Source organism: Gossypium arboreum, chromosome 6, assembly GCF_025698485.1.
Source record: "Gossypium arboreum isolate Shixiya-1 chromosome 6, ASM2569848v2, whole genome shotgun sequence".
Classification (NCBI taxonomy): domain Eukaryota; kingdom Viridiplantae; phylum Streptophyta; class Magnoliopsida; order Malvales; family Malvaceae; genus Gossypium; species Gossypium arboreum.
In genome coordinates this window covers 134,511,394-134,524,173 of record NC_069075.1, presented here as the reverse complement: position 1 = coordinate 134,524,173, position 12,780 = coordinate 134,511,394, and positions in this window count along the sequence as shown.

The following is a 12,780-nucleotide window of genomic DNA, read 5'->3' as shown; positions in this document are numbered from 1 at the left end:
ACTTAGTTCCACTACTTAATAAACAATTGATTCATTCTAATGCTAGGAAAAAGGCCGATTTCGTGAAGAAGCTACATCAACAAGTGTGAGCTAATATAGAGGCGAGGACTAAGTCTTATGTGCAGCAAACAAACAAGGGGCGAAAGAGAGTCATATTTGAACCCAGTGATTGGGTTTGGGTCCATATGCGTAAGGAACGATTTCCAGCCCAGGGACGTTCCAAGTTACTTCCCCGAAGAGATGGACCCTTCCAAGTGCTTGAACGCATTAATGAGAACTCATATAAACTTGACTTACCGGGTGAATACAATATAAGTGTTAGTTTTAACGTTTCAGATTTATCCCCTTTTGATGCAGATTCCGACTTGAGGACAAGTCACTTTAAAGACGGGGGGAATGATGTGAGTACGCTCGGGGCATCCTCGAATGCAAACCAAGATTCAATCGAGCTTTCAAAAGGCCCCATGACTCGAGCTCGAACCAAGTAAATTCAAGATGCTTTATCAGCCTTAGTGTTGCGCATTTGGGATGATAACAAGGTCCATGACGTTGGAGGAGCTAAGGACAATGCCTTGAAGACTCCGTGCACCCTTTTGCAATCCGATCTCGACTCCTCTCCAGCTCCCCATGCGCCATTCAGCTCCCATCAGCTTACTTGAGCTCAATTCAGCTCGTTTGAGTTCGAACTTAGCTCGTTTCAGCTCATTCCTACTTCATTCCAATAAACTTAGTTTTAATTTAGTTTTTAATTAAGTTTGCTACAGCTCATGCTGAAACCCCTAGCTCAACTTAGCTCACTAAGTGTTTTGACTATTTTGAACTAGCCAAATTTAATTTGATGGTTGACTTATAATTATTATGTTTGAATTTAGTTAGTGTTATTAAGTTGTTTAGTTATTAATTTAAATTGTAATTATATGAATAGTTATATTTTATTTAATTATGTTAATTGTTGATGTAGGTTAGCCGAATGTGGAAGATTCATTCATGACAAGGTGCATAAACGGGAATATTCAATGAACGGGAGGATACATGCATGGATCGGTTCAATGTTTGGAAGCCTTACATTTATGTACATGAAGGGTTAATGAATATTGAGAGATGCATCTCCCATGGACGGCACACATGCATGTATGAGGGACATTTAATGCAAGTGCATGTACGGATAGGTTCAAGCCTCCTTCCAAGTTCCATGTACAGCCGATGCATGTGGGAGGACCCTTGGAGTTTCCTAAGCACCTATTCAGCCAAGAGACACCTCTTGGAAGTTTCATGCACACCTTGGCCGAACCTAGACAACCCGTTGAGCTACCAAAGGTGTACATTCATCAAGTGATTAAAGCTCATGCATGAAGCTGTCCAAACACATCCTTATCAGCTGAATCAAGACTAGATAATTAATGTGTTCATTCTAGAACATTCTAGCTAGTGCATGACCGAATTTGCTTAGCTTTTAAGCTAGCTAGTTTGTCCATTCGGTTACTACATGATTGCCCTTAAATAGTTTGTTCATTTCATTGTAAAAGGACTTTTTGCCAATTTGTTTAATGAACATTGTTCTTGTGAGATTGCTTCCTCTCATATCTCGTACAAGTTTCGAAAGACTTATCTAGCTTGTGCTAGTGGCGTCAATCGTCTTGTTTTGAACTTATCACCAATCTTGGTGTGGCGTTCACCTATCCATCTATCCATATTTTCACCTTAACAATATAGGAATCGGGGTGACACTTTTTAGTGTTGAATCATTCCTGACGTTGAGTTCATTTTCCATCCCCATCTATCTAAATTTCCTTCTTGTTAACCAAACCGGGGCTTCTATCCTTCATCCATCTTTACTACCCTTAACCGAACCTATTATTAAATTTACCCTTCTTGAAACCTTCCGCTTATCCTATTCTAATCTTTTACTTTTATTTCTAAGAATCGAGACACGAACAATTCTCTCGACTACGATCGGGCAACTACGTGAATTCGTCTCAACTACCCGGGCCGGATCACATCACATGCAAAAATACAACATAAAGTATAATGAATTTAATAATATAAATTACATAGCACCTATATATAACAACATTTCATGCAAATGTACCTTAAATTAATATAAATAATTAACTTCCATGCAAATATGTAACGAAATATAAAAAATAAGCAAAGCATGAACGTATGAAATATAAATCAAATAAAGGTATTCATAAATTTTAGATTAATATGAAAATAATAAAAAGCAAACCCAAAAAAATAATAATTAATATATATAAACCATATTATAGGTATAATACCTTAGCAAAATAATGTACTAAATATTAATATCTCATACATTTTTAAAAAACTTTTAAGAATGTATACAATTAGTAAGTAATAAAATAATATATACTTTATAATAAAGTAATGTAAGGAAATATGGTAAAACAAAGCGTATAATATAATTTACAAATAAAATATATAGTAATATAAACCATATAATAAATAATATAAAATATATATATAATAAAATCTATATAATAATATATATATATATATAAGAAAGATACATTATAAGGAATAATAGATAATAAAATATAGTATCTGGTAAGAATACATAAATAAAAATATAATGAAATATGATGTAATAAAATATATAAAATAATAATAATAATATAATAAGTACTTTTTATATAAAAATATAGTAATATATATAATAAAATATATACCACATAGTAAAATATGTATATAATGAATAGATATAAAAATAAAAAATATAATAATATAATAGATAATAAAAAATAATATGTACTATTTATATAACTAATATTTAAAAATATATATAAAGTATTAAAAGAGGATTAAAATTGAATTTAATTAAGGAATTTAGGGGTTAATTGCAAAATAAACGAAAACTCTGGGCCTGATTGAAATGTGCGTTTAATTCAGAGGACTCCTTGGGAAATTAACCCACTTTATGAAAACACGCAGATCCTCCCCGGGTAATCGGGTCAACACGTAGATCCTGGGCCTCGGAACGACATCGTTTTATGCTTATTGAGTTAAACTAAAAACGGCATCGTTTTATTTGGGCTATATATGCCAAATTCTGAGTTTTAAAATCATTTTTAAACCAGTTTTTAAAAAAAAACTAAAAAAACTCTGAGGAAGGAGAGAGGGAAGGTCCTCTGGGCTCTGGCCTTTGTCAGGCCAAGCTTCGGTCACCGGACACACACGCACCCATGCGCTTACGCGCCACCTTCAACGCTGCCCTGCGCGACCCTCGGAGGTTAGAAACCTCGATTTTTGATGCAAAAGCAAAAGGTAAAACCCTTTTTCGCGTTTTAAAACCATTTATCAAACTGTTTGTATATGTATATATACTTTGAACACGAAAAAAATAAAATAAAATAGGAGATTCACCTCTTAAAAAACTGTTTGTTTTTGCTTCCTTTTTATTTCTGTTCTTGTATGCGTATCGTTTATAGGTTACAAAGCGGCTTATAGCCACTGTTTCTATTACATTTTTAGGAAAGAAATTGAAGATTTCTTTCCATATTTGTTTCGTTTCTGCAGCTTTTCTTTCTCTTTTTACAGGTGTTTGAGGAAAATCCAGTGATGATCATGCTGGTGACGTAGATCGACCGGTGGCATTGATCACGACGTGAATTGGAACCTGGAATCGTGGCCTTGATGGTGGGCAGCTGGAACAACGAGAACTGAAGGGACGTGACGTTTAGTTTAGCTTCTAGATCTTTCCATTTGCGGCGCCTAGGGTTCCAGAAACCCTAGGTCTTCCCTCATCTGTTAACAAGTTGGGCCATTTGGGCCGTACCTGTTTGTGGGCGTAAACGGGCTAATGGGTAGTTTATCTGGGTTATGGGTAGGACTTTTGGTAGTTGGGTCACGACATTTGGGCTTACCAGGCCTTGAGGCCTATTTATTGTAGACAGACTGTTTGAATAAACATTTATATATTCTTTATTTTTTTATTTTTAGTTTTATCATGGGCCCGGGCAAATTTGGGCTATTACAAAGAATCTCATCGAAAACTTACAGTAGCTTGCCAAACAAAGGCTAAGAGAAAAAAAAAAGAACAGGTATTCCTAGCATAAAATCTATGGTTGGATTCAAAAAAAACATAGGCCTGAGGCAATTTGGCAAATAAAAAACTACTTGAAAAAATGGCAAAATTAAAACAGATACAAATCAAATTAAAGATTTTAAGCATAACAAAATTTTGTTCTTGAAGATAATTTTGATTGAGCTATTAATATGTTTTTTGATATAAGGGAAAAAATGAAAAAAGGAAAATAAGGCATACTAAACTATACTTATTTGAATTCACCCAATCAAAAAACCTTCAATTCTTACAAGAGAATAGAAGAAATCATACTTTCATAAAATATCTTAATTGAATTCTATGTAATGATCAATAAATTGGATTTAATTCTCTATCTATACGTGCAAAAATCGTAGCAAGAATCTAATCTATTCCATAGCTATAGCTATTTGGAATTGGAATTGAAGAACAAGGAATACCCATATTAGTGTTTAGAAGTTTCAAACAGCTATATCTTCTTGAATTAACTCAAAATAAAGCCTTTTAAATCAAGTAAAATCAACAGATAAATCGCCAAATAAATAGTTTAACAAATAAGGATAAGGCTTATGGAATAAGGCATGTTTATCTCATAGTTCCTTTATTCATCCAAATTCGACCACCATTGTGTGGGACGAAATAACACACATTCCAAGACTCATTTGCTTGTAGAGGAAACAGTTGTGAAAGCCCAAGTCAAAAGGCCATCATCTCACATAGGTTGTCCCAAGGTCTTAACTGGTCAAGTGTTTAAACAAGTGACTGATCCTTATTCCTAACAATCTCCCCCTTTGGCTTTTTGACAAAACATAAGAAAATGGTCTATGCTCCCCTTATCAGCATGCCATTAGTAAACATGAGATACCAAAGATAATTTGAATTAGCTCTCATGAAATATGTTTTAATACGTCAATAGTATCTTGCTCACATGAGCCAATATTGTAGTAAATAACCATTAAGCAATCATCAAGAACAAAATGTAAGCAAATCACCAAAATCAATAGTAATCAAACTATCAACATATCTCTCTCTTTTTTTGTTAAAAAGGCCAAAAGACCCCCTATAAGTTACATTATGTTCCAATTGTTGTTCAAACAGAAGTTTGAACATCTATGTTTGTTTCAGTTTAACCTCTTCTTACAAAAAATAATAAACCTCAATCCAACCTTCAAATGAAGATAAAATCACCTATAAGTACTTCAAACACTAAATTTGAATGCTTGCAAAAATAACCACCAAGTTAAATAATTTCAAATGCATAAAACCACAATCGCCATAAACACAAACCACACTAAACCAAAATCAACAAACTTACTCCCCCTCACTCTATGATTCTCTTGTTTGTTTGCCTAAAGTTTATTTAAAGGGATGGAATGCAACCTTTTCAATTATAAGAATTGTAGCTCGTGGAACAAAAAGTATCTTTTCCACGAAATTATGTATGTTTGACCTTCGAAATATCCTTAGTATGACCAACATTACTCGCAACCTCATGTGTCACTCAAGCATTAACAACTCGATGATCTTTAAAACACAAATATGGTAGACCCTTTCTCGTCCAAACTTGCTTCATACCAAACTGTCTTGTCTTTCTATCAATTTGAACAACTGATGCACCAGTTTTAACTTTCTACAAGTCATTTTGTAACTTGAAACAGTAATGCCTAATATGACCAGCCTTTCCATAGTAATGGTAAATCATTCTCCTTGTTTTGCTCTTCCATTTTATCTTGTTGCAAACATGTTATTATTTAAGTGATGTTTTGTTTAGTGTCGTAATATTAGATTACACAAGCCTTGTTTTTCTCCACTTTTGATCTTTTATCTGCTTGTAACAATGAGCTCTAATATGTTTGACCTTTCTATAATAGAAACAAAAATATTCTTTATTTTCACTTGTTTTAAAATAAGAAGTAACAGCTATCTCTTTAGATATAACAAAATTCATATGAGATATAAGTTTCCTACCAAGTTCATCATGACCTGGTTCAGATCTCCCGATAGCAAATATCTTATAACTTCCTTTGATAGTTTCATCAAGCATTTCTTTAGTTTTTTTAGATCAACAATCATATAATCTTTCAATTGGACTTCCATTTTAAACTTCCTATTTTTTTTCCTTCAAAATGCACACATCTTCTATCAAATCATCATTCATCTTACACAATTTCCATTTTTTTGACCATTTGGAAATACACATATTCAAGAGTACTAATGTCATAGTTTGATTCTTCAGAAGTTTCACAAGTTATCTGAACATAGTTTTGAACAGTTGCACTGAATGCTACGTAATTACTTATCTCCTCAATAGAGTTTGAAAATTCACTTTTATCTTTATCATCATTTGAGGTAATAACTAAGGATTTTTGTTTTTTCCTAGTATTAGCACATTCTAACTGAATATGACCATACCCTTCGTATTCAAAACACCGAGTAACCTTTTTCTTTGGCTAAGAATTCTCCTTATTCATATTAGTCTTAATTGTCCCACCAGAACAGGTTATTGTTCCCTTCTCAAAGGATCTCTTCATCCTTTTTGTAAGCAAGGCTAATTTCTTCTTGATCTCATCAATGGCTTATTCAGTATGCTTTCATGTATGAACAATAGGTTGAACATTGAAGGTAATGTTCTTTTTAGGTCTCAATTTATCACACATTCCTTGTTCTATATTTAGCTCAAAAGTTCTAAGAGAACCTATCAGCTCATTCATACTGAGAGTGGTGATATCCTTGGCTTCTTCTATTGTTGTTTCTTTGATAGGAAAATGTTTTAGAAGTGACCTTAGAACTTTTCTCACCAACTTCACCTAAAAAAACCACTCCCCAAGACAAAATGTCTCATTAGACATGTCACATAATCTAGTATAAAAATTTGAAATAGTTTCATCTTCATTCATTTATTTTCAAACCTAGTGGTCAAGATTTATAATTTAGACATTCTAACTGCAACATTCCCTTCATGTTGATTCTGCAAAATAAACCATGCTTTTTTTATTGACTCACAAGTCAAAATCATCTTAAATTATTCCATGTCAACTCTATTGAATATAGCATTTAAAGCTTGTGAGTTTTCATGAGCAACATTTCTTTCTTTAGTAGTGTATTGCTTTTATATTTGGGATGTGTGGTGTCATCAATAGTAATCATAATGGGCTGAGTCCACCTTTCTTCAATAGCTTCCCAAGTAGCTTCATTACTAGACATGATGAATGCTCTCATACGAGCATTCTAATATGCATAAATTTCTAAACCAAGTAGTAACAAGAGTCAAGCTATCAAACTACCTTCCTTTATGGATTCCACAGTTGCAAATTGAACACAGGATCACCTTCAAATAACTCTTGAAACTTGCTCTGATACCAATTGTTATAAATCACTCATCCCAAAAACCTCACTTACATCAAATATAAACTCTCCAATAAAAGCCTAACACAAGAACGCAAAAATACAAAGTAAAATATACACAAATAACCAGCCAAAGGCACACCCAAATGTTCGGCACAACAACCTATTTATAGGCTAAATTCAACATCTTCTCAAAGTAGGCTTGATAGAGTAAAACTCTCAATTATAATTTGAATATATCTTCTTGAATTATCTCCAATAATTGTCCCAAAATAAAGCTTTTTAAACCAAGTAAAATCAATAGATAAATCATCAAACAAATAGCTTAACAAATAAGGATAAAGACAAGCCTTACAAGATAAGACATGTCGATCTCATAGTTCCTTCATTCATCCAAATTCGACCTCCATTGTTTGGGAAGAAATAAAACATGTTCTAAGACTTGTTTTTTTATGAAGAAAACACTTGTGAAGGCCCAAGTAAAAATGCCAACATCTCACACAGGTTGTCCCAAGGTCTTGACGAATTAGATGTTTAAACAGTTGAATGATCAAGGCACTGAGTCTTCAATGCCAGACAGCCTTGGTCCTTACATACAGTATGTGATGTTATGATTTTAACACGTGATAATTTCGGCTTGACATGTGATACTTTATAATTGGTCCGAAATTTTTCATCTACACTTAGCCAAATTGAAAATTGAATTCATCAAGTTTTGGCATGCTATAAACCCTAGTTGAAGGGTTATTTTGGGCATAATGTTATAAAATTTAGAATAAATTGAATTTAAATATAATATTTAGGTTGATTAGGATGTTTAGTTATAATATTATAGATGGTTTATACTTTTAATTAATTCTATAAACAAATATATTTTGGGTTCGTGCTATTTTAAATGATTCAAGTTCAACACAATGATTTAATGTTGAAACAATTTAAGTTTAATATTCAAATTATTATGTTCTAATATATTAATTTTATAATCAAATAAGACCAAATTTAAACAAATTATTTCATTAAATAATATTGATTAGAATTTTTAAATATAAAATTAATATTTAAACACATATACCGTCGACATATGTTTGTGTTTAATTTATAGAAAAATTGTATTCATGTCGTATTTGCATTATATAAAATTTATTCACTAATAATTTATTAATTTTATCAATAATTGTCATTTCCTTTCCCTATTTGTGATTTGCAGCAATATATATATATATATATATATATATATATATATATATATTTATATTATTGGCATATTCATGTTATTTTCGATAATATTTTCTAACGTCCTGTTTGAATCATTTCATAATTTGTTTAATTTATCATACTAATTCAATTTAAACTTTAGATTTATTTTCTTAAAATTTATATAATTGCATTTTTATATTATATTTAAAATTTTAATAATATTATTACATGAAGCATAGCATTTTCTACTGATAAAGTAAAAATAAAAGTATCTAGCTCGTAGACTAGAGGTCCCTTTGGATCACCTGAGAGCTCTACTATGGCGTGATTTAAAGAGTAAAACATTTTGATTTGAGAATTCTTTTGTTTATATGTAAAAGATTTTATGAATTTTTTCTATATTTTCTTATGTTTGTTTCACAGAAAATAATTTTGTCAATAAAAATGACTTACAGATCAACTGAAAATATATCATTTTTCCTGCAAATAACTTACTCTTTTGAAAAATGTAAATCATTTTTCAAAAAGAACTCCTTTATAGGTAATTTTATTTTTATATAAAATTAACTTAAATCAAGCTTAATATTATTATATTGATAATAATTTTATTTTTATTTTAAAAATATTTAAAATATTAATAAAAATATTGTATTTTTAATATTATTAAACATACATATTTAATTATTTATATTTAGTCATATAATAAATTATTAATATAATTAAATAACTTATTATTTTGATAAATTATTCAATATTTCAATTTTATTTTCATAATAAATTTTAAAAATAATAATTTTAAATAACATTCTTCACATATTGTTGAAAATATTCAATATTAATATTTTAATAATAAATATTTATTACAATTATAAATATATTAATAATAAATGTTTTATAGTATAAAGGTTAAAATATGCAATCTTCACAAATTTGTAATTTAATCTTTGTACTTTTATTTTCAAGGATTTAGTCCCTATACTTTTCGATTTGAAAATCAAGTCTAATTGTTAACATTGTTAATTTTTTTTGTCAATTTTGTTGATGTCACATTTTAAATAAAAATACTCATCTGGTAGTCATGTAACTAAAAATGACGTTGTAATGAACTTAAATTTAAAAAATATTTTTAATATATGCAAAAAATGTAAAATATAATTTTATAGATATAAAATAAAGTCAATTAAACAATAAAAGATAATAAAATCTCAAATGTATGTTTGTTTCATTGAAAATAATTTTTATGAAATATTTTAACAATAGAAAACATTTTATATAAATTCATTCAAACATCGAAAATATTAACTTTTTCAAAAAAGTAAATCATTTTTCGAAATTATTTTTCAGAAGCCATTTTCAATTAAACAAACAGACCTTAAAACACAGTTCCAGTTGAGGTGTTTAGCAGCACACCAGTGAGCATTTCTCATCTCACTATAACCCAAAATATTCGTTGGAGTTAAAAGCTCCAGTGGACTGATTAGGAAGTCCAAAAAACAATGGTAATTATTATTTTACCCTCCAATTCTTCCTTTATTATTTATTTTATTTGATACACAACATAAATTTAATATGTCATTATTTAATATAATTTAATTTTCAATAAAAAAATTTTATTTATAAATTTAGCATAAATACAATTTAATTTATATTTTAGTATTTGATTTAAATATAATTTGTAAAACATTTTGATATTTTATTATATATCATTTCTAATATAATATCTTTAATAGTCATTTTTTATTCTCACCTCATCTCTATAGCTGCGTTTGAATCCAAACATATACTCCACCGCTAATTTTAATTTCACTCATACAATATCCAATCACATTGTTACAATAATTAATCTCACCAGAAATAAACGCGTACTTTCCGTCCAAACTAAGCTTAAGTGTCATTTAACTTTTTTGTGCATGTTGGGATTAATGAAGGTTATAGCATGGGAAGCAAAGATTAATAATGAAATATGATGAGTCATTGTAAGAGGGAGACAAGGCTTCCATTAACATACAGAGAACCTATGCTTAATTATTGTCCCTTTAACATTAAAAATAACATGCTGCAACTTTCTTCGACATCACTTCTGCCTTTTCGCTTTCCCTTCTGCTTCACTCAAGTAGCTTTGATTGGCCAACTAATATATATGGGAAAAAGTCAATTACCTTTTTTAGGTTTAATATAAAACACACTTACATTCTTATGGTTTGAAGTAGGGACTAAATTAGAAATTTCATATTAAGAGATGGAGATAATTTTTTTAAGAAAATAGAGGTAAAAGCTAAAGGATTTTGTGTTATAATGGTCTAAATTGATTAATCAATTCCTTGGAGAGGCCAAAAATATAATTTTCTTCATTTGACCAAAGCTAAAAAGATTAAAACTCTACTTTTAATTTTTAAAAGGGACTAAAAGGAAATTTTATAATTTAACTAAGGGCAAGATTTTATAAATTTCATTGGGATCTATTTATTAAACAAATTTTAAATAAAAATATAATTATCCCTTGTTATTATTTATATATGTATTTTTATTTATTTAATCTATATATTTCTCATGTTTTAATTAAAATAATGGATTTTTAGTTATATATTGAAGTATTATAAAATTATATATATTAATTTTTTATTAAAAATATATTTCACTTCAATTAAAATTAAATATTTTAAATTTATATTTATTTTAATTATAAATTAATTTTGAGAAGAATTTATTAAATTATATTTATGTAAAATTAACTAATCACCATTATTTAAAAGGCTGTAATGGAAAAAATTAAAACATAAAAGTAAATAAATAAAGGAAGAAAGGAAAAAAAATCAATTAATCTCAAAATAATGTTGTTCGCTTAGTGACAATGTTAAAACCATGTGAATTTTAAGATTTCATATTCGAGTATCATTTTTGTAAACCATGTGTGGTTTTTATCCATATTTAATTTTACTTATGTCTAATCATGTATAGACCTTGTACATATTTATTTTGATCTAAGTCTAGAGATATTTTAGTTATCAATTGGATTCGCTTTAGAATGATTAAATACGGTTATAGTTATTCAAATATATTTTTGTATTATAATAAAGAGATTATAAGCTAAAACCTGAAATAATGGGTAGGCATCTATCGAGGAAAATGTTTAATAAATTACTCCTGAAAGAAAAAACATTATATTGTTATGAGAGAATATTTGATATAATGTAGGTATATAAGTTTCATCCATCATCGTGAACAATAACATGACACATTATCATTAAATTAAATAAAAATAATGGAGGATTTATAGATAAATACTAATAATAATTAATTACAAATAAACGCTAAAACTCGAGACCCTAGACTCTATACATAAGACCATAGACCTTAAGCACTAGACTCGAGACTCGAGACACTAGATCGTAAAACCTTAAACTCAAGATCCTAAATTCGAGAGTTAATAACATTTATTTATAATAATTATGTTTAAATAAATTTATTAGTATTTATTAACAATTTTTTAATTTTTTATTTACTTTAATAATGATTATGATATTATTATTTATTAATTATATATAAAATTTATGCACGATAATACATCAAATATTGTTGATATTATTATTTATATAAATTATATGTTTCCTACCGAAATGGTAAAGAATGAGAGTAAACCATTTGAAATCATTTTGTTAGTGCTTTCCAATAATTGTAGCTTATAAGGTGTGGGTTGGAAGATTTGGTCTTGGTTTAGTGCAACCAAGAAAAATATATGATTCTTTTTTTAAAGAAAGAAAGATATGGCAATCTCCAATTGTCAATAAATTATTTTATTTCTTGTGTATAATAATTACTTTTCATTTAGGTCCTACCTCTATTATTTGAATTCTGCATATAATAATAATAAGGATGGTTACTCAAAGCTAGATTTGATAATGGGTTGAGTCACTCGTCAAAACTTGAAGGCCCATTTGAAAAGTGAGAGAGTTTAGGTTAAAATTTAGGCTCGAAAAATAGGATTGGACAAAAGATAATGCTCATTTTCTGGACGGATCGAGCCTCAAGTAGGATTTTTTTGGTTTAGTGCAAACCAACCTGAACTTCCTTTTCTGTTACTATTTAGCTATCATTTCGTTATTTTATTGTTATTATTTAGATATTATATAATTCTTGTTTTATTGTTAATTTTGTTGTTATATTAGAGCCATTTG